This window comes from Schistocerca serialis, chromosome 4 (assembly GCF_023864345.2).
Source record: "Schistocerca serialis cubense isolate TAMUIC-IGC-003099 chromosome 4, iqSchSeri2.2, whole genome shotgun sequence".
Classification (NCBI taxonomy): Eukaryota; Metazoa; Arthropoda; class Insecta; order Orthoptera; family Acrididae; genus Schistocerca; species Schistocerca serialis.
In genome coordinates this window covers 422163896-422188346 of record NC_064641.1, presented here as the reverse complement: position 1 = coordinate 422188346, position 24451 = coordinate 422163896, and the positions used below count along the sequence as shown (strand labels likewise).

Genomic DNA, 24451 nt, shown 5'->3' with positions numbered 1-24451 from the left:
AATATCTGCCCACTCGCACAGAAAGCACCAGTGCTTCGTGCAGCCTGCTGCATACCGATCGACAGCCCACTTTCTTTCATATCTGGACACAGTGTAAGCAAGTGTGCAAATTTCGCACATTTTCATCGTAAGTCTCTTTCTTATTAACCGAGTATCCGACTGGAAAAGTGCGAGGGATATTGATTATCATTATGACGGAGGACTGCCTTTAAACTTGATTTCGGGGAATCAACAGTCTCCGTTCCATAGGCTTCTGATCAGGATGCAGTGTTCCAGAGAAACTTTATGTCTGTATAGTACGCAAGTCCTAGGAAGAAGTGAAAAACGTTTCAAACTGACTCTGGCTCCTCCTACATGTGGTCGCTTTAACAACCTGAGCGAGCAAATTCCATCGTTGCAATCCTGAAGCTACTAACTCAGGTTGTGTCTGTGACGGATACAAGTCGTTACAGAGGTCGTTAAGTTCTCCCTGCTTGAGGCGATGAATGCAGTGGCCTATACTCCGGATCGGAGCCGGCACGTGCTATGCTGGTTGCTGCTGTTTCGTTCCTAGGGCTGGCGGACAACAACACTGTACGTTGTTCGTGAACTGTCCAATCACTTGGTGGTTTAGAAGGTGGGGAAATATCATGAGGAACTGGCCGCATGGCTGAGGACAGATTTGGACATTGAATAACATCTTTTGATTTTGCACAATAACCTTTCACTTTGGTCAAGCAAAAATAACTGTCAGTGGCATGAGCCTTCAGTTCGCGCCACACCATTGGTACCATAAATGGCACTGATTTTGAGAAGCCTGGTACCACTTACGAAAGGTATATGCAGATGTGCCAATACAATGATGAGGAGCAAAAAGCTTTTCTTGGTCCTCAGCTCTGCATCCAACACAGAACTCATGCCTTCTTAACTATAGGAGTAAGATTATGCCTTTGACTTTCACTGTACATTACCTACATGTGTAACGAAGGATATTGGAGTTATTTACACACTGTTTACACATTTCGTACAGAAGTTTCTGACAATACATTCGTGTATCGCAAACTGCACAACACAGTAGTAAATGCCATTACAGTGTAGCACCGATACTTTCTTCGAAACGGCGCAAAAAGTCACCAGATGGGAGCATAAGACAGAAATTCAACTACTGTTCGCGATAGCTAACACTAGATGAGCAAAACGGTGATCAAAATATACATAAAAAAGAAAATGTCCTGAATGCAAGAGAATTGAAACTTATCCCAAATAAATCAAAGTACATTTCCGTAACAGAGAAAAAAAATTCACATCCAGAAGAAATTGTATAAGATGAAAAAAAGTAAAATAAAAAATTATTCAGCATAAAAAGTTAATCACAATCACGTATTTTCATTAAGAGGGCAAAAAGTATTGTGCAGTGAATTATCTGTGCTTCCAAGGGAATCAACAGCACGTCGTTAGTTTGTCTCTCTTTGTAATCAACGAGCTAACAAGAGTTTTCTACGTGGCATATGATGGAGTCTAAATCTATGACGCTGTCACAAGAAATTATTTCCGGAGAACAGTATACGTGTATAGGTAGAGGAAGAACATGCAGAGTTGAAGATAAAGCAGTGGGACTACGGACGCAATTAAAGTTTCTCCAGAACAAGGACTGTGACGGAAAATGAACAAGCGATTTCCTATCCCTCCTGCTCCGCCCCCTACCCCTGCCCCAGCCCCCAAACTCCCTCGCTCCGTGACCACTAGCTGGACCGACACAAGTGGAGACTGCGGTGGAAAAGGTAGGAGTCATTCAACGTATCATGTATTATGGGTGATATGCACGAATGACGCGGAAGTAGCAAGCAAACAGAAGGAGATGTCCTCTTCCCAAATTCCAACCCGTAAGTCCAGTATTAAAATATATCGTTTTTGAGCTGGAGCGCACTCAACGCCGAGCTTACCAGCGATAAATCCTTTATACAGATTGACAATATCCACTTTCCCGTATGAAGCTTAAAATGGCAGATGGTTTCGTTGTATCATCAGCAAGGGTCTGTGGTAATGCCTAGTCGCCATGTGATCTACGCCGTTGAGTCAAATTAGTCTGACAGTCCTCCACATCCATGAGGCATCTCCAGTGTTTCCTCCACAGACATACTGAGAACTATTCTCGTGCCTTAGTATGTAGCAGAGTTCAGGACGCGGCAAGACTACAACATTGCTTCCATAAGTGAAGACTTCTGTAGTTCGGAATTTAATGGTTCATCCACTCCTCTTCATACTTTTGAACAATACACTGTCTGAGATGTGCCCCTATGTCAGCTTCTCGGATTTTTATTGCCAGCAAGTCCACTGCGGAAGTTAATGTGTCCGCACGATCATTGTCCAGGACGCCTGCGGAGTTCTGCATCCAGAGGAGTACCACAGAGGTCCCAGTATAATGGACGTAAATTCTCTCCAAAAGAATATTACGTCTTCAGTCACGTCTGATGTAAGAGGGGACACGTTTCATTTCCGAGTGCTGGGAACAGATCTGACTCGTAAATTCGTCAATAGATGCCAACAGCCGCTCGTTAAGATGGTGGCGTGCTCTTTGCCCCAGTCGGGCCGCGGAGGACGTCAGCAGTGCAGTGAAGGCTTGCTGGCAGTCTGGGGCACACGTATCTGCTCCCGGCCGCCGCGCCGTAACCCACACACATACACTGCAGAGCGTCTCCGCTTATTAATTAACATAGCCACGCTTCCAGCACCGTCAGTGCTTCAAGCTCAGCCAGAACGGAATGAATCGAGCCAGGTGGTTAAGGCGCTGCATTCGCGGTCGAGAGTAGATGGATCCAAATCGCCATTCAAACTTGAGGCAAATACCAGGATGGTTCATTCGTGAAGGACACAGCCAGTTTGTCAACATCCCTGTCGCATTTGAGCGCGAGGATGTGCTTCGTGTCTCATGACGTCGTCGATGGGACTTATAACCCTAATCTTTCCTTTCCATCTCCAGAGGAAGACCTTCCCTTTAATCACACACACACACACACACACACACACACACACACACACACACACACACACAAGGAGGGGAGAGAGAGAGAGAGAGAGAGAGAGAGAGAGAGAGAGAGAGAGAGAGAGAGAGAGGGGGGGGGGGGGGGAGAATTTCTGACAAGGAGCGCTCGACTTAAAGATCCTGCGGGATGGTACCGAGCTTGAAATATGTGGAGCGAGAAGTTTGTTGAAAGTCGGCATTGGTACGTGAAACGTGCACGAGCAACGCCACTTGTAGCTTACTGCCAAACAAGTATCCGCATTCGAGTTTGCTGCAGCTTATTCTCCACCACGGAGTAGAATAATATCATCTGAGAATTTGAGTTTCCTACGCCAACAAGGACATTAGACAGTAAAAGACCAGACTAGACAAGGATGACGACGGAAGCTAACTCCGTTCTATTCAGAGGAAGCATCCTCGAATTAGACTGAAGTGATTTGGAGGAATCACTTCCTATGCAAGGTGTGTCACCTACCAAAGGGGCGACTAATAGTTTACAAAAACATACTTGAAAATACGATTAAAAATATCGACATGTTTTCCAGATGCGACATCAGGTTGAAGGGCGCCTGCTTCGCTATGTGGTTAATACTTTCAACGAATTTATGTAGTAAGATACTGAAATAATAGTTTTATTCTTATTTAAGGGAACCATATGTCTACTTAAAATCATTCGGCAACTCGTGATCTCTCAACAGAGGAACTCACCGCTCCTCGAATAGGTAACCATGTATCAGCTTCATCGTCATTCACGAATAAGAACATGGTAATGTCACTTTTATGAGAAATCCGAGATCCCCCAAGTATGTTGCTCGTGGGTATGAACGTGTGCAACAGTACAATACAGGTATGTGATATCAACCAACACCGACACATCGATGAACTTGGTACATTGCAGCAATTGCCAAACTTTGGTTAAAACGGTTTTAGTGTACCATGGTACTTATGTAAGGTCTCCCTTCTCATTATCTCACAAATTATTTCACAACCGATAAGGCGTGCAACTGGCGCTCTGTACTTCTTGTTTGATCTTCAAGTAGCTGCGAGAGCGTTTGTCGTAATCTCTCATACGAGAACGGAGTGTCTAAAGGTAGCAGCACTATCACACGAACACATTCAGGCTGCGTTGAGACGTAGCACTCACTCTTCTCAAACCACAAAAAGTGAAGTTGTTTCTGATCGAAACAGAAGGCGGTCAATGATAACGTTGCCGATAGCTATCACTAACAAAACAAAAGCACATCGTTTAAGGAATCTCAGCTGTATACGGCATTTCCAAATCAACGGGCAATCTGTATGGAGCGAAAAGTTGGGATGGCAGTTAGGACTGAAACCTGACTGTTAAAACCGCTCCAAATAACCAGTTTCTGAAATAACCGATTTCGGTTGCTATTGATTCCACTAATAAACGTAGACTTCGAAAGAAACAATTCTAATGAAGGCGAAGGAGTAGGAGATCACGATCGATATATGGTTGAGGCAGTGTCAGATCTATTTAATTGCCTCCAGCGAAGACGGCGAAGGTGAAGGTGAAGGAGACGGGGGCGGCGACAGCGAGAGAGAAAGTCACAAGTTCGTGACTTCCCCGTATCGCCACTTATGGATATTATCAATTTTTCACCCTGAAGCGACCACAAATTAAGGGTTCAGTTATTATAGTAAGTTTATGGCACGTCAATTTATATACATCAATAAAATGTACCTTCTCTTCCAAGAAACACTGTGGATGTTTTATGCTTACGTGATGTAAGCTTGTGCCTTCTCCCGTGTTTGATCTTTTAAAGCAAAGGAAGCAATGTAATTCATTGCTACAGCACTTTGTGAAACACGTCCAAACTAGGGATGGTACCGTTCTGCAATTTAACTGATGTCCAAGGATGACAACAAGAAACTACCGTAAAGACCAGCTGGGCCCCAAGTCTTGCGCAACGCACGTTCACGGCTACTGTCTAACAGGATATGCCACACAGCCACAGGTGCAGTATTCTCTCTGCAATGGTGTACAGATTCTTACATAATGTATTTGTTGATAGTTACTGACTGAGGTGGTGTAATTAAAATAGTGCTGATCACGTTCTCCGATTTCTTTAGTAACCCAAAATTTCAAAGCAATGGAAATTTTACGAAAAATATTACTCTTTTTTTATTTTATTTTTTAAATCAAAGTTTTAGCACTGCCGCTACAGCGAACTCATACGCTGGTTCTTTTACCCAGTTATTCATAAAAAATGAAAAAACTTATAATAGAAATACAAAAAAATATTGGTTATTCGTAACTAAAATACCGGTATCGGTTTTATCGTCGGTTTTTCCCATCCCTAGCGGAAAGATCATTCGTCAATGCATTTCCATTATTCCTCCTATACAATTATAGGAGCGTTGTAACTTAAATAGTGGAATCTATTTATTCACAACCGATACAAAAGAGTTACATTTTTGCATCTGTTACTGTCCTTTAAAGTAGTCACCAGCGTTGTGTAGAACCCGTTGCCAGCGATGTTGAAGGCGTAGCATACCATTAGCAGAGCCTATTCTGTTGATGGTGCGAATGGAGCGGTCTACTACCTGTCGAATCACTGGAACAGTTCTGAAGCGAATGCCACGAAGTCGTTCTTTCATCTTCAGAATCAAGTCAAAGTCACAAGGACTTAAGTCCGGGAGTATGGTGGATGGTACAGTACTTTCCAGTCCCACCGACCAAACAGTACAGCCACAGCTTGCGCTGTATGCGCCCGCGCATTGTCGTGCAAAATGATGGGTGGGTTGCGCAGAAAGTGTCGCCGCTTCTTTCGCAAAGCTGATCGCAGGTGATGCTCCAAAAACGCACAGCAATACTGTGCATATGATTCAGAAGATGAAGGAACCAATTCGTGATATTCGCTTCAGAACTGTTTTGGAGATTCGACAGGCAGTAGGCCGCTCCATTCGCACCTTCAACAGAACAGGCTCTGCTAATGGTATGCTACGGCTTCAACATCGCTGGCAACGGGTTCTACACAACGCTGGTGACTACTTTGAAGGACAGTAACAGATGCAAACATGTAACTCTTTTGTATCGGTTGTGAATAAATAGTTGCCACTATTTAAGTTACAACCCTCGTGCATTCAGTCAAATATCACTTAGCCTAAATTCTAGCTTGTAGTCTCACATTTTCTTCCTCTTCCATCGCTTGTCAGCATAAAATGAGAGATGTACATAGGACCAGTAAACATGACAGAACTATCTGTCGAGTGAGTTATACCCTCCGCATACTGCGGGTTCGACGTCTCATTGGACTGACTGTGCACTCCGCGCTTTCCATCAATTGAAGAAAAAAAAAAAAAATCTCGACTCGCTATGCCCGTCTCCAGTCAGGCACTGCCCTGTTGTTTTGGTCCGTTGAAGACGTGTACTTCATGTGTCGTTCTAACCAGTTGCATTTTGCGACGACCTGACTACACATGAGCGATGTATGCAGTACCCTTCGGAGTGTTCGCTCGGAAACTCGTTGAGGTGGCCCTGCATCCACGGACAGTTGCAATTCCAGTCGCGTTTGGAACCGGTTGTCTACTGACGAGGCGTGGTACTCGTATCCGGCCCCTGTCCTTTGTGGTCTTTACACGACCGTGTCTTTGCGCCGCGTTACATGGCTGCGAGTGGTATACCGTGCCTTGAAGACAAGTTGGGCAGTCAGCGTTCAAACCCCAATAAATCGGGCAACTTCATTCACGGTATAGTCATCGACTCGTCCAAACACCAATCTCCTTACTATCATTCTGCCACGCCTTTACGTTGTCCCATCTTACTGTCCTAATCCTCAACCGGCTTTCACACCTATATCTACATACATAATCCGCAAGTCACTGTACGGTGCGAGGCAGAGTGTACTACTGTTGTGGATTGGCAAGAGAGCCAACCCACTACGAGAGGAAGCCGAAAGGCACGCGTTTTAGCTCACGCAGGCTGGCGTGAGGTCTGGAACAGGACAAGGAAGTTAGACTTTAGCAAAAAAGGACGTAGCTGTTGGAATACTTAACTTTAATCCGTAAATGGTGAACATCGCTCTTGACGGTACATGTTTTACAGCATCAATAGTAACTGGTAATGGCGCTTTGCTAGGTCGTAGCAAATGACGTAGCTGAAGGCTATGCTAACTATCGTCTCGGCAAATGAGAGCGTAATTTGTCAGTGAACCATCGCTAGCAAAGTCGGCTGTACAACTGGGGCGAGTGCTAGGAAGACTCTCTAAGAGTCTAGACCTGCCGTGTGGCGGCGCTCGGTCTGCAATCACTGATAGTGGCGACACGCGGGTCCGACGTATACTACGGACCGCGGCCGATTTAAAGGCTACCACCTAGCAAGTGTGGTGTCTGGCGGTGACACCACAGGTACCGTGTACCACTACTAGTCATTTTCTTTCCTGTTCCACTCGAAAATACAGCGACGGGAAAAACGACTGTCTTTTTGCCTCCGCATGAGCCCAAGTTTCTCTTACCTTATATTCACGGTTCTTACCCGAAATATATGTTAGTGGCACTACAATCTTTTTGTAGTCAACTTCAAAAGCCGGTTCTCTGAATTTTCTGAATAACATTCCTCGAAAAGAACGTCGTCTTCCCTCCAGGGATTCCCATTTGAGTTCCCGAAGCATCTCCGTAAAATTTGCGTGTTGTCCGAACCTACCGGTAAAAAAACTAGCACTCAGTCTCTGAACTGCTTCGGATCCGTAACACCAACAGTACTCGAGAACAAGTCCCATTAGCGTGCAATATCCTGTCTTCTTTACAGATGAATCACATTTCCCAAAATTCTCCCATAAGCCGAAGTTAACCATTCGTCTTCCGTATCACAATTGACACAACTACGCCACTTCAGTGTTACGACTTATGTGAGCGGTAGAGTCATGACCTGTTCTACACTATCTAAAGTGCGTTCTTTTAAGAGGGTGAGTAATATTTTGTTTGGTTAAGTTTATTTTGTGAGTGTCTGTAGCCGAGTGGTTAGTGTGAAGACGGCTGCTGTGCGGAGGACGCGGGTTCGCTTCCCGCTATTGCCGAGGATTTTTTCCTCGGTGCGAGATCTGACGCAGGGTGCACTCAGCCTCGTGAAACTAGCTGACAAGTTTCTTGGTCGCGTACTAGCGGCTCCGTGGTCTGGAAAGTCTGCCAAACGGCCGGGAGAGCGATGTGCTCACCACATACCCCTCCATACCGCATCCGCATGACTCCACAAGGCAGAAAATGACACGGCGGCCGGTTGATCTCCCTTGACCCTCCAAGCCTGGACGAAAAGCTCGTTATGCTTATTTTACTTTGGAAACTTACAAGATGGCATGCACAAGTTTAAGACGGCAATAATTTCCCAAAATTTTGCCCCGCCACGCAAGAACAAAGATTTGAGTCCTCAGTATTCTGATTGGTTTGATGCGACCCGCTTCGAATTCCTCTCATGCGGCAACATTTTCATCTTAACTTCAAACTGCGACCTCAATTATTTGCTGGATGTATTCCAGCCTGTGTCTTCCTCTACAGTTTTTGCCCTCTATTACCATGGAAGTTATTTCCTTATGACTTAACCGATGTCCTGCCACCCTGTCTCCTTATCGATGTTTTCCATGTCTTCCTTTCCCCGCCGATTCTGTGTAGTCTCTCCTCAGTCCTTAACTTGTCACTCCAGGTTGACATTTCTCAAACCCGAATACGCCGCCGACCGGAAGAGGAGCGAAAAGCAAGTGGGAGTCACAAGAAAGGACCGGAAGGTCAAATTGGGCAAAGCTGAGGAAGAAAACAAGTCATCAGAATGAGATTTTCACTCTGCAGCGGAGTGTGCGCTGGTATGAAACTTCCTGGCAGATTAAAACTGTGTGCCGGACCGAGACTCGAACTCGGGACCTTTGCCTTTCGCGGGCAAGTGCTCTATCAACTGCCCAAGCACGATTCACGCCCCGTCCTCACAGTTTTACTTCTGCCAGTACCTCGTCTCCCACCTTCCAAACTTTACGGAAGCTCTCCTGGAAGGTAGGAGACGAGGTACTGGCAGAAGTAAAGCTGTGAGGACGGTGCGTGAGTCGTGCTTGGGTAGCTCAGTTGGTACAGCATTTGCCTGCGAAAGGCAAAGGTCCCGAGTTCGAGTCTCGGTCCGGCACACAGTTTTAATCTGCCAGGAAGTTTCAAAACAAGTCATGTGCATCTCAGTATGAAGCAGCGGTATTCGTGACCGAGGGAAATCTATCTTTGGTAGAAATAGGGACGACGCAATGGGTATGTGAATCCAGTTCTTGCCAAATGGTAGTTTGGTGCCTTAACCGTTGCATTGTCCACTTTGCTAGAATAAGAAGAGCTGAGAACGAATTTGGAATAAAGGACGTGAGAGGAAAGCAATAGAAGGTATAAAGAAGACTGAGGAGGAGGAGGACACTCTGAGGAGGAGGAGGAGGAGGAGGAGGAGGAGGAGGAGGAGGACACTTTGTGTGGATGGCAGGGGTTCGTTTCGAGAAGTCCGCCTGTTATAAGAGAATAGGAAGCGCGTTACATACGCATCCGCGCACAATTGTCACTTTATTTGCACGTCGCATAACGCTCCAACTTCGTCCCTCACAGCGTGTGACTTTTCCGAGTCAGAAGCACGTTTTTCCTCTCGGGTCTGAACCGTGACCCACTTACAGACCGACGCCATGTTCGAAGCCCGATGCGACGGCCGAGTTCGATCCACCGGAACCGGACTTCCGCAATTCCTGCCTGCGCCGTCCAGCAAGGACCACCTCCCCCACCGTACTCCCCTCCAGTGCACGTTGCCACGGACTTTTCCTGCTCGCAGTGGTCAGACGAACGTCGTCTGCTGACGAGGCCGTCCCCTCGATTTCTTGCGAGAAAAAGGACATAGCGGCACGTGCTAAACATCGAGCGAGCAGAGTCGGTGGACCGCGCTACACCACCTGTTGCGTTGTTGCAACTCCGGTTCTGGCCGTGATGCCTGGGACCGAAAAACCACTCCGCGCTTGGCGCTGCGGCTGCCAGCGGACGATAAAGCGCGATGGACAAAGCTAACCGACCACCACTCATTTGTGAGAAAATCCATTAAGAGACCGAGTACACAGTGTTCTAGAACAGAGGGATGGACCTATCCGACATACTAATGTATGTGTAGTAGTAGTAGTAGTAGTAGTAGTAGTAGTAGTAACAGCAGCAGCAGCAGCAGCAGCAGCAGCAGAAGAAGAAGAAGAAGAAGAAGAAGAAGAAGGAGGAGGAGGAGGAGGAGGAAAGAAGAAGAGGACGCCGAAAACTTAAGTTACTTCGGACGGAATGAGATTTTAAGCTGCCTATTACCTCTAACGAATTTCGATTAATTATATTATACTACTCTTAAATTTGGGTCCAACCTATTGCTATTACAATTAAATGACTACACTTCATACATTTACAGCCGCCTTTAGTTCGAAATAAACCTACAATGCAGCTTAAAATTACGAGGATCTATATTTCACAAACAGTCCCTTCTAATAAAGAATACCACCACATTACAGTGACATTATGAAATAAGAAGCATCACTGAACATACTTTTACAGAATGTACCTGCTGCCGTAGAACGTATTTCGCATGCGGGGTAGCCTACTAATGTAGATACATTTCTCTACTCCATGAACATTCACATGTAGATAACGAGCTGAACAGAGAAACTGTATACGCACAACTTTAATCAATGTGTAGCGTGCGAGGGTTCAGTTAATTTATAAATTACCTATTCTTATGATTGTAGAAGATATGATCTACTAAAACCACGACTCAACAACTGATTTATAGGACGACTTACTAATCCTTTAATTACACAACTTCATCTGAAGTTAATCAACTACGTGAATCTCGTTTTTAGCCAACTCCCAAACTTCCGATAAAAAAAGAGTCAATAATCAGTAGTTACATTATTATTATTTTTCCGGTAAACAAACGAAAAAATTTTTTGCAAATAAAGCTTGTTTATTTATATTCAAAATTGGTACAAGATTTCATTCTCAATCAACGAAATGATTTATTTACAAAAACATTGGCTACAAAAATCTGGGAAGTCTCGTACCCTCCCACGCCGATGATACGAAATGAAATGTTTCGATATGTACATTAGTCCCACTTCAACATTTCCCCTTACAGGTAATCTTTTTATGTTCAAAAGAAAAAAGATGGCATATAATTGACGTTAATGATATGGTACGTTACCAGAAACTTATCTCGTTTCCTGATACTAACGTGAAAGAGGAGACAGTGAAACGTTCTGACGAATGCGTTGTCTCGCCACAACACAGTATTGTCAGACGGAATGTCCTGACAGATTAATGTAAAGTGTGAATGAAAACCAAATAAGGAGCATATGCAAATCTACAATATGATCACCAATACTGCAGAGCCAAAGAACCACTACTTCAGGAGATAATTAACAACATGATGATGATGATGTGGTGGTCTCCTGACCGATTACCGGTATGATATGCATCTCCCAACACTGTCTCATGCAGGCCTCATCTCTGCATGATTAAACAATACATTCATCTGAACCTCCTTACTGAAGTCAAGCCCTGCTTTCCCTCTACAATTTGTGAACACCACACTTCACTTCTCTCCATCACCAAATTAACTATTCGTTGATACTTCAGAACGTGTCCTATCAACGAATTCCTTCTTTTAATAAGTTGAGTCACAAATATTCCTACTCCACCACTGGATTCAGTAGATCTCCATTAGTTGTCTAATCTACCCATATCATCTTCAGCATTCTTCTGTAGCATTGCATTACAAAAGCTTCTATTCTGTTCTTGTTTGTACTGTCTATCGTCCAAGTTTCACTTTCCATAGAAATACTTTCAGAAAACACTTAGATAACACTTATTAACAGGAATTCTGTAAGTAAACAAACATTTATTGTAACTGATCTGCGAGATACCGCGATCATGTAGTTCCTGACGTAATTGAGTCGAATTTTGCCTTATGACTGTCAATAAGCGCGAATGTAATAAGGACTTTTTCTGTCAGAATTGGGACAGAAGTAGTCCTGACGAAGTAATTTTTTCCATCACGTGTCCATGGTCCTTATTAGCTACGGTTCGAAAGTTTCTCTACTGGACGACAAGTTGCAACGGCAACGAGAAAAGTGAAGGTCGTTAGAATAGAAGGACGCCATGTCCAAGGTTCGTATACGTGAAGCAACCAACGTCAAGGCTACAAGTATACTGTTCGGAAGATATAAGACTATCAACCGTTGCGACGCGCTGCAACTAACTACAACGCACAGGCCCAGGCAAGGTAACGGGAAAGTATGGCCACCTTTTAATTATGTCCTCTAAACTGCTTTAAACAGAGCAAAGCCGTGTCAACAGAAAAAGAGAACCGTACAGGTCGATTTTCTTGTACGTAACATCGTTTGCCGTATCAAGGTTTAGGATTGGACTAGACTGGACTGATGGTGTCAAGAGACCGAACTTCGAGGTCACCGGTCTATCCTATACGTATCGAACCAGGGATAACCTTCAGAAGAAGGAGGATACGAAAGGCAAATACCGGAAGCTTGATTGTAAGGAGGAAGGGCACGAAAGACAAATCCTGAGCAATCTGACTGTAACCGAGAATAGATAGAATTACGACTTAAGAGTGGGGTAAAACGGTAAAGGTGAGTGAGCTGTTACACCCAGGGACCCTCAGGAAATGTTGCGATGGGAGACGGTCCCTCTGCATCCGACTGGCGTTTCGTCACTCTCCATAAGAAAAACTAGCAATGCAGACAAGTTAATAAAAACTCAGGAAAGCGAACAACGACGAGACAGTAGACTAACGTCAGATGTAAGAGAATAAGAAGAATTAAAAATGTGGAAAGGGCAGCAGCCAGGCCGAACCACGCAGCCTGGGTCGGAGCAGGCGACGAAACCAATGTGTGCTACCTGACAAAGAGGCATAGAAACCACCTTCACACGTTCAACGCAAAACCTGAACAGCCGTTTTGGCGTCGTTCGCTAGCACCTGAGGCAGCGTTTCAGCAAGTTTCAGGTTTCGCCGTACGGTGGCCAAATTAAGAGTCCGGTAGGATGTGTGCCACCGTGAGATGGGCAACATAGCGATAGTTGAGTGGATCCTCACGTTGTAAGATGAGGTCATAGGTCAACCAAGTGTAGCCAATGCGAAGCCGACAGAGCACAGAACGGAAGACTGCCACACGGTTGTGATCCCCTTTATTGCTCTCTGTTTTTTCACAGAAACCAGGGCACACCAGTCAGTGTTCCAAGTCTCCACCAACTCACGGCGAAGAGTCGGCCGAAGATCCGGTTCCGGTACTCCGATCTCCAAAGTCTGTATTCTTGTAACCAACTTGGCTAACCGGTCTGCATATTCGTTTCCTGGGATCCCAAGGTGACCTGGCGTTCAGGTTTATGGACGTCAGAAACGAGGTCCTAGTCATGACCTGTGGGTGTCTACGGAAGCATTGGTCGATAGTCTGACGATCATTCCGGAAATCACTGCCGATTAAGTACATCTCACTAGTGCAAGAAGGAATGTGACTGCAAGGTAACCTAGAATAGATAGAATAGTGGCAGTTACTAATAACAAATGAATGAGGTAACAAATGAATTGTGCTATAGCACAAAAGGGACTAATAACAACAAACCAGGAAATAAAAAATAATTTATTTTTGATTCGCCAAAATGCAGAGCACACTATGTAAAATTTTGAAACACAAACTACTTTGCTTCTGATAATTGTTTCTAAATCATAGTTACTGCCATAGTTACCGGTATCATTAGCGCGTAAACAGACTCGTATTTGCAAGTGGTTCTTCGGAATATACAGTGGCTACAATGCTTTACTGCTGATTAAGTTAAAAAGAATAAATTAGACTTTAAAGGAAATAGTCAGAATCTACTAGTTTACTGATTTGGCTCTTAACGTAGGTGTTCCATGGAGAAGAGTAACGGAGGAACTCTGCCACTTCCGTTTTTCACATGGGCTGTTGTAAGAAGTTTCTGAAACACACGTGAAATTCGGTCATTCAACGGTTATCCAGGATTTAGTGATTCCTTACAAAACGTGACATGAGAACGTTCTGTTTCTTTTAAAGATTGATTGTGGACTATTTATAGACCCTGCTATCTCAGAATGACAAATAAGACGTAGGATGACAATAACAACAACAGCTCGAGTATCGTGGTTCAAACACTGGTATCACCGGAATTTCTGAAGTGCAGATAAGAATCACAGTGCCTTGAATGAGTACAATCATTTTCTTCTGCCGCTCATATACAGTTGCTCATTAAGGCGGATGGGTTCCAGAAATATCCATTACAAGATACCAACATGAGCTTCACTTGTCAGACGCCGGGGAAAAATAGCGGTGCACCAAGTGCGTATCCAAGGACATTTAATTTATTCGAATATGCAAATCATCCTTTGTTTCAGTCACATTGTCACATTACACTGCTATCGACGGTTTCGGCTATGTGGCATCATTTTTAGGTAGCCCGCGTAGCCTAAGTCTCTATGTGGAAAATTAAAATCGCCCTGATGCTACAGTGCTGGAGATCATTACCAGCGGCAGCACCAGCAAAGAACGCAGGAGCATCTCTGTGAGTGTACGTAAGGCTTTACGCAGTTACATTCTGATATAATAACGTATATATAATTTAAAACAAATTGCTACCGCACTGAAATTGCTTGACATTGGGGGGGGGGGGGGGGGAAGAGAGAGAGAGAGAGAGAGAGAGAGAGAGAGAGAGAGAGAGAGAGAGAGAGAAGGTGTGAGAAACTGATACAAATAACAGCTAGCATCGACTTTTCTCCACAACGAACATGTATTTTATGTTATGGGCGCTTTAGCCACTGGTGTACTGGCGCCACAGTGATTTACCTATCTATTGTTGCGGAATCAATGAAAAACCCATGCTAGAATCAAAAGATGCTTTTAATAGTTTCCACAACGAAAACCCAAAGAGATTCTGGTCGTACATAAGGTGCACCAACGGCAAGACAATACGTTCGCTGCACGATAGCGATGGTAACGTCACTAATGACAGTGCCATTAAAGCAAATTGTAACGAAGCAGCTTAAAGCACTTAAAGGCAAGGCCTCCAGTCCATATTGTATACCAATTATGTTCCTTTGTGAGTACGTTGATACAGTAGCTCCCTATACAAACGCTCACTCATGGAAACATCCGTACCTCAAGAGTGTAAAGTTGCACAGGAAACAGGTGTAATCTGCTGACATGTCCGTATCACTAACGTCGATTCGCAGTAGAATTTTGGAACATCCATTGTGTTCGAACATTACGAAGTACCTCAAAGCAAATGAATTACTGACAAATAGCCACAACGGATTCAGAAAATATTGTTCTTGTGAAACACAACTAGCTCTTCATACTCACGAAGTACTAAGTGCTGTCGACAGTAGTAAGTGCACTCGAAATAATGAGTGCTACTGACATCACGAGAGACTTCTAACTAAACTGTGTGCCTATGGAGTATCGCTTCAGTTGTGTGACAAGATTCCGAACTATCAGTTAGAAAGGTCACAATTCGTACAAATTGGAAAGTCACTGAATAAAACGGAAGTGATATCTGGCTTTCTCTAAGGCCCTCCCCTGTTCTTAATCTACGGAAATGATTTAGGGGACAATTTCAGTATCCCTCTTAGATTGTATGCAGATGATGCTGTCATTTACCATCTGGTAAAGTCATCAGATGATCAAAACCAATTGCAAAATGGTTTAGGCAAGATACCTGCGTGGTCCGAAAAGTGGCAACTGACTCTAAATAACGGAAACTGAAGTTATCCACAAGAGTACTAAAAGGAATTTTCTAAATACTTAGGGACAACAATTACTAATAAATTGTAACAATCATATAGGTGATGTGGGGAGTTAAATGCCCGAAACAGATCTACTAAAGAGACTGCGTACACTACGCTTCTCCGCTCTTCACTGGAGTATTGCTGCGTGGTGTGGACCCCGCATCAGATAGGATTGACGGAGGATTTCCAAAAGTTTAAGGAAGGGCAGCTCGTTTTGCACTGCCGCGAAATAGGAGAGGATGTGTCGTGGATGTAACAGGCGGATTGTGGTGAAAGTCTTTCTTTTTTTTAAATTTCTTTTTCGTTGCGACAAGACGTTTTCACCAAATTTCAGTCGCCAACTTTCTCATCCGAATGCGAAAACAGGCTGTTGGAGCCCAGCTACACAGGAAGAAATGATCATCGTAATAAAATAAGACAAATCATAGCCAACATGGGAAGATTTCAGTGGTCGTTTTTCCCGCGCGCTGTTCGAAAGGGGAATGGCACAGAAAGAGCTTGAAGGTGCTTCGATCTTCGATGACCCCTCTGCCAGGCACTTAATTGTAAATTGCCGAGTAGTAATGTAGATGCAGAAGACGCAAGTACCTGTGGGCTACAGGTACTAAATTTCGTTACAGCAAACAGACTTTTGCACTGCATAGGCGATAGGCCAGCGTTATGTAACGAGGAAGTCGGGAGGTCGAGGCCTGACGTAAGTGGACGTGGCGTATTTGAAACTGGAGATAAGTGCATGCAGACGTCACAGCTGTGAACTTGATCGCATAGCCAGGGATTTACGAATAGCAAATATATTTTAAAAGTGACCCCACGCTAATTTCTACGGTTTGTTATCTCAAAGTTGTACAGCAGCAGTGACACGTGGACAAACAACACTGTCGTATGTAACATGTGGGTGAATTATTTTTTTCGATATATCGAACACTGGAGGATGGGTGACACAGCTATGTCGATTTGAAATTACGTAGATCCGTACGAAAACAATGTATCTAACGAGTTCAAGCTGAGAATCAACAAGTAGACAAATGACGTTATTAACACAAACGCTGAAGTTTTACAGTAGCAGACCGTGGACCATGTAATAAGAGGAGGATATGTGAAACATTCGTGGCACATGTGAAGGGTAAACTAAAAGCGAGTGAGATAAGGTGGTGGTGGTTGTTGGGATGTTTAAGGGGGAAATATCCTTCTGGTATAAAACATCGACAAGGAAGCGTGAGATAGTATATTTTTGTATTTTACATGTCATGGACACTGCAACTTGTGAAAGCGAAACGTGGAGAGTAGATAACCAAAGAAGAAGTTACCGTAAAACAACCGAAAAATGAAGAGGCAGATGGATTTTGCCTTCGCTTGGCGAATGTGGACTGAGCGAACGCAAAGAGGCGCGTTCACAGTTTTCTAGTAGCTTTGTTTAAGTAAATGGTGATCTTTAAAATACAGTACAGCACTAAGTAATAACCTGTTGCACGACTTTGTCTTTAATCACGCAGAGACAGCGTTATCCAGAAAGTAACGCAAGGATTTATTCCGCCGGCCGCTAAAGGTTGTACGAGATATACAACGCAGAAGAATTTTATAAAAATTGACTCCGGCGGCGATGCCTCAGAACAATGAATAGTGAACAGCTTGCTACGATCAAAATTATGAATATGGGTTAATTGAATCCTTCGATACTCGCAACCAAACTCTCACCTCAACCCAACCTAGACCTTGGGCTATGCGACAGGTAAGTCTGTCAACCTACATTCCAAAAAACAACAGGACAGCAAAACAAAGCCGACGTCCGGTACAGGTACGATCAATTTACCAATGATACACAGACGAAAAAAAACCAACACCAAAAAATAATGACTGCAGAGTAATGAAATTTCAGGGAATACATTTGCCTAGGTAACATATTTAAGCTGTTAACATTGCAAGACCACAGATTAATCTAAGTAAGAGATAAGCCACTGAAAAATGTGAAATCCTGGTACATTAATAGCCGCCAGAATTTTGAATGCAAGCATGCAAACGTGCATGCATTGTACTGTGCAGGTGCCGGAAGTCAGTTTCTGGGATGGAATTCCATGCCTGTTGCACTTGGTCGGTCAGTACAGGGACGGTTAATGCTGTTTGTGGAAGACTCTGGAGTTGCCATCCGATCTGGTGATCAAGCAGGCCAAGACATGTTGACACACTGTCGAGCATGTTGAGGTACAACAGTGGTATATATCGGCGAGATTTATTTTGTTGCAAAACAACCCCCGGGACGCTGTTCATGAATGGGAGAGCAACGGGTCCAATCACCGGACTTCAAAAATTTTCAAATGTGTGTGAAATCTTATGGGACTTAACTCCTAAGGTCATCAGTCCCTAAGCTTACACACTACTTAACCTAAATTATCCTAAGGAGAAACACACACACTCATGCCCGAGGGAGGACTCGAATCTCCGCCGGGAGAATCACCGGACTGACATACAGTTTTGCTATCGGGGAGCATGGAATAACCACAAAAGCGCCCCTGCTATCATATTAAACCGCAGCTCCAACCGTAACTCCGGGTGTAGGTCCAGCTTGTGCATACAGGTTGATTAAAGTCCTTCAACTTACGTCCTACTACGCAACATATGGCCATCACTGTCACCGAGACAGAACCAGCTTTCATCAGGAAACACAACAAACCTCCAATAAGCTCTCATTTGACACCACTGAAGTTGCAAATGGCGGTGGTTTGGGGTCAGTGGAATGCACTCTACAGATTCTCTGGCTCGGAGTTGACTTTGAATAAACAGATTTGTAACAGTTCGTTGTCGCTGTGGTGTTAACTGCGGCTCTAATTGCTGCTGCAGATGTAATACGATGCACCAGAGCCATACGCTGAACAAGACGGTCTCCCCTGTCGCTAGTGCTTCCTGGCCGTCAGAAGCCCGGTCTTCTTGCGACCGCATATTCCGGTAAACGCCGCTGTCAGCAGTCGCTACGTTCCTGCTAAGTCTTTCTGCAGTATCGCAGAACAAACATTTAGCTTCTCGCAGCACTACTGCACGACCTCGTTCAAATTCAGTGAGGCGTTGATAAAGGCGTATTTGTCGTCTTAAAGGAATTCTCGACTAACGTCAATCTCAAAGGTAACTGATTCTCACGACCGTTACAGGATGTATTTAAAGGGGATCTGATTTCAATCCACAGAGGCGCTACTAACACCACTCTTACGCGAAATTTTAACAGACATCATGTTTCAAATGTAGAAACACGCCTACCAACTAACGTTTATGTTGCGCAACTCCTCGCTGTTGCAGTTTTTTTTCCGTCAATGTATTTACGGCCAAACAATTGATGGAGCCATTATTATCTGACATCGGGGACGGAAGGGTTACCCGCATTACTAATAATTCTGTGACCGTCGTGTGCAAACGAAGGCCGCTGTGGCCAGCGACTCCTGGCTTGAACGACTCCCGCGACTTCCTGACTGGGAGGAGGACAGAACGGCGTGTCTGGCAGTCGCAGGCGTTGTTACGTCACGAGGTTACTGCTTGCAGCCCCCTCCCCTGTCAACAGGCGATCCATTGACCTCATCTGCGGCGGAATTGAAAGCGTGGCCGCGCGCCCGGCTTTCCATGGCGCTGTCTGCGAGGCGAGCAGCCGCCGCACGTGAGGGCGTGTGGTCGGTCGCCAAGGACCCTCTAACGTCGACTAGGCAGGCGGTCGAACCACTGGTTACACGGCGGCCGGCGCTGCGAGCCCCAGGGAAAAACCATTCTTGCGAAATGTGGCTTGCTTTATCTACACCTACCTTTCACGCATTAGATGCGGACGAACAGGCAGATTCCCTTTTCCTAGATTTCCTAAAGTCGTTCGGTTCGACACTATGGCACGTCGTCGCTTACAAACAAAGATACGATCGTACCGAATATCTTTGCAAATGTTTGACTGGATCCCTCAATCTATTACTAAGCGACTACCCTGGTACCAGTTGCAGCTTGCGTATCGAAGACTTCTTGGGGGCAACAAAAATTTGATTTTCAATATGTCGCGTTAATTATCGACCGAAATTAGAAATCTGAACTGCGTTCATAATCTATTCGTTGAGAGGTGTAACTTACGATAAAAGTAACACAATAATACAAATGTAGGAAAGCTCCAAAATAAATGTTTTATTTCCCCCATCTTAGTTGATACCCATCCTGATCACTAGTTTCGTTGAAGTTATATTGCCATCTTCAGACCATCCGATACATGAATTATCAAGCGATTACATGTGAAACACTATGTACACGAAAGTAAAAGTCATTGCTGTATTATCAAGGCACTGAGGTGTCAAATACATCAAATGCAGCACATACACTGCTCTGTCTGTCTGTCTGTCTGTCTGTCTGTCTGTCTGTCTGTCTGTGTGTGTGTGTGTGTGTGTGTGTGTGTGTGTGTGTGTGTGTAGTTCGTTTGATGACTTTCCGGCACTACGGAGCAGGTTATCAACATACACAAATCTCGCAGCAATGTATATACTCTGATGTATTTGACACCTCAGTGCCTCGTTGCTGCAGCCATGGCTTTTATTTTAGTACACTTAGCATTTCGTGGGAGTGTCTTCTGCGGTTTACCTCCTTTCTTTCAATGGCCAGATAGCAATGCATCACGTATCCAATGATCTCAAACCAATAATCACGATACGTATCAACTGCGATCTGGGCAATAGATCTTGGAGTTTGGAAGATTTTTTACACTGATATAGAGCTCGCTGTCCTCCTGGCGATGTCAGTTAATTACAATGCAAGTATTCCATTTTGACTATGTGTGTGTCTTGAAGCACGAAGCAGCGTGACAGGCGGTGCGCTAATACCTGGACTTTATTCAACCAGTATTTAAGAATGAGAGCATTTAGCGACTTGCAACAAACTTTCAGCATGATTTCAACTTCCTCAATTTTTTGTCGCTTACACCGAAACCTCACTCACAACGGTACCAAACGTTGTAATTCGATACAGTATCAACCAGAACACCGATTTAGTTCGTGTTGTGTGCTGTCGTCCAGTAGAACATGCGTAAATGGTAACTGCAAGTAACGCCAGAATTACGGAACACATGAAACGTCTATCTGTTAGCGATTGTTTCGAAGATTTCGAGAAGGTTGGTTAGTAGAGCGTAAGGACGCCAAAGGGTGCCACTGAAGACAACTTTTTTGAGATGTTTACGCGTGACACAGTTACTACGCAGAACATTTTCTTGACATGTAATAGGACTTTCCGGAGTCTGTAATAATGTCCTTTTGGCAGTCTGTTTTCGTTTCGTTAGTTGAAAGTAGCTAACCTATAGAGTACATTTGTATAGTTAGGTGTGGTGTTCTGTCGGGCATGTCAAAGAACACCACACCTATCTATACAAATGTATTCTATAGTGTAGCTACTTTCAACTAACGAAGCAAAAACAGACGGCCAAAAGAAGACTGTTACTGACTCCGAAAGTCCTCTCACATATCAGGAAAATGTTCTCCATAGTAAGTTTCACATGTAAACAATTACCTAAAAAAACAAAAAAAAAACTTTAAAACTGTCTTCCGAGGGATTTGAACGCAGGACCTTTGGAACGACTACCTCACGCTCTACCAACTCATCCACGCAACGTCTACAAAACAGTCACGAGCAGATACGCTTCTTATTTGTAAAATACTGTAATCAGACTTAAGGAGCTGTTTTACATATTGGAGCTCATTTCTTTAAAATCGTGGGTTACTGGAGTTTCAGTAACAGTACCCAGTACTCTTCAGAGAACGGCGAACAATTCAAGAAAACGAAAGTAACATAGGGTGTTCCCCACGGAAACGTAGCGAGACTTCTGCTTGCAGTACACAAAAACGATCGAACAGGTAAGAGTATTCTTACAGTGGTTGGAGTCTGCATCAACTTATTTTTATACTAATAGAGAGTAACAGCTTACGGAGGAAAATAGCTTTCTTTATATATATTACTCCTAGAAAGTAAAAATACCGCACTTAATTTCATCTCATGAGTGGACCACTTAGCTGGAGAATCCTCACATCTGAATTCCACTTCGCAATTATTGCAAATTTGTAATTTACTTACTGTTTACAGTAGAAACTAGCCACTGATAGTTAGGCCATTTATTTAAGACCAAATGGCGCTGTTACGAGTTTCGAATCCATGGCTTCTGCTGGACATGCAATCTCTTATTTTTTCATATTGTTGCGGAAGTTCCTTTGGAAGATGGTGCCGTCGAAAATTGTGTCATTTTATGATTTTGCTGACTGCTTTTTTTATTTCGCTCACATACACAAAAAATGGTTACCATCCTAATTATAATATCTTTGTATCTAACGTTTCCTGCCGGCCGGTGTGGCCGAGCGGTTACAGGCGCTAAGTCTGGAACCGCGCGACCGCTACGGTCGCAGGTTAGAATCCTGTCTCGGGCATGGATGTGTGTGATGTCCTTAAGTTAGTTAGGTTTAAGTAGTTCTAAGTTCTAGGGGACTGATGACCTCAGCTGTTAAGTCCCATAGTGCTCAGAGCCAAAGTTTCCTAGTTCGGATCAGAAAGTAGCTCGGCTCCCTTAACACTATGACGAACAAAACATTAATCTGAAATTCTTGACATTCCCAACATTCCTAATGAGTTTTTGTTTGCGCAGTGACGACCAACATTTGGTGAATTCAGCTGAACATGGCTCTAGGACAAAATATGCCGTAAACATGAAGGAAGTCAGTACGTTTTCAACGATGTGCCTATTTCATTAGAGAAACAAAGCTTTACCTGTAATACATGAAAATAAAAGAAACTGATGGGCGTCTCTTTATTGATGGATCCCCAGAAGAGTCGAACCATTGCGCAGTTCATACTACCGAAGCACAAGTAGCACGGCGACGAGGGCCGGGACATAACGGCACCTTTCATCAGTAACGTCAACCGATAGTGTATAGGAAAGGTTTTGCATTAGGCGGCTCCTAGTGACTAAGTACATTGGTTTGCTAAAAATGACGCCTTTGAGTTTTCTATGTGAAAACTCTTACAGCTTTTTAAATAAAATGTTGTTAAAATTCTACATCTTTATTTTTCACGTCTCTATAGTTATTTGTCAACAAAATCATCCTGGCGACGAACGCATTTCTCCCAACAATAGAGCAGTTTGTTGACACCATCATTCTAGGGTATCTGATCTTGTTAACGCAGCCGCAATTTCACCTTGGAAACAGATGAAAATGGGATGACGTCAATTCGTGACTGTATGGAAGATGATGGATGACAGTGAACCCAAGGTGTCCGATTGTTCCAGATGTTGCAGCGCTCGTGTGTAGTCTGGCGCAGCCACGCTGAAGGAGAGGGTGCCCCTTGTGTGGACGAACTTTCGAATTCGAAACTCGATTGCATCACGTTGTTCCTCACGCACCAGCGTAGTTACATTGCACACCGCCGTGTTACACGTTACAATTCGGTTACGCTTTTGTGTCATCCCTTTCCACCTGATCCTCAGCTATGGGGGTGCTAAGGATGTATCACTGTCACAGGGATTTTTTTCCAAGGTATCAAGTGAAGAGTGTGCCACGTTCGGCAGAAATTGTTCCAGGCGTTACCGAGAGGTGATACGTCACTGTCATTGCATCCCTAACCCCAACCCAACAAGAGGAAACTTCATCGATACTGCCCTTAATAAACTCCAAAAACAATAGCTTTGATACTGATGTCTGTTGTTATCGGATATTTCTTAAATATTACGAATTGTCACAACAATTCCACCACACTAGGGACTGTAGGGTTATATTACCCCCACGTACTTTTAAACGAATAGTTCTACAAACAATGAGTCATTTATTCACAAAATTTGTTCCAGACTTTTTTGAGTCACGCTTCTATGTCAAGCCCTTTACACCCACACACCCATCGCTATAGATGGTATGCGGTTCTTATTCTCACAGTGCCTCTTTCCAAATAATAAGCCAGATGTATACCAACATCGGCTGAAATTTTGGAAATTTGTGGTAAGTTCCTATGTGACAAAGTTGCTGAGGTCATCGGTCCCTAGGCTTACACACTACTTTATCTAACTTAAATTAACTTACGCTAAGGACAAAACACACACACACACACACACACACACACACACACACACACACACACACACAAGCGCCCCCCCCCCCCCCCCCCCCCCCCCGAGGGAGAACTCGAACCTCCGGCGATGTGGGCCGAGCAGCGCGAACCATGGCAAGGCGCCCTAAACCACACGGCTAACCCCGCGCTGCCCAGCTGAAATCGATCCTGTGGTACACAAGATGTGGAACGTACAGACAGAACGAGTACATACAATGAATTTTGTAAATTATTAGATGAGAAAAGAAATCACGTTTAGCCCTCCTCCTCCCGTTCGAATAAGACCTAGAAAAAAAATGAATTTTCCTACTATGTTACAGGAAGGGAAGAGAGAACTACAGTAGTCAGCGTTTTATTTTACAGATGCGTCTTTATCAAGACAGATCTGTAAAATAAAGTGCCAAAAATATGATCACGCACTCCTTTTCAGACTTTATGTCTTCAATTGATATGGAATCAACATTTGGAAACCTCAGGAAAACAAATTCAGATGACCGGATAGGGATTCAAACCGAGGTACTTCCTGACTAGAGTTCACTTCGCTCTGTCAATGGCCTCGCTAGTCA

At 44.1% G+C, this 24451-nt stretch overlaps 1 protein-coding gene across 1 annotated transcript in view; it reads right to left on the bottom strand.

The window, feature by feature from the left end:
- Positions 1-24451, bottom strand: part of LOC126475016 (protein cueball-like) — a 165385-nt gene that overhangs the window by 124562 nt on the left and 16372 nt on the right. The window lies entirely within an intron of this gene.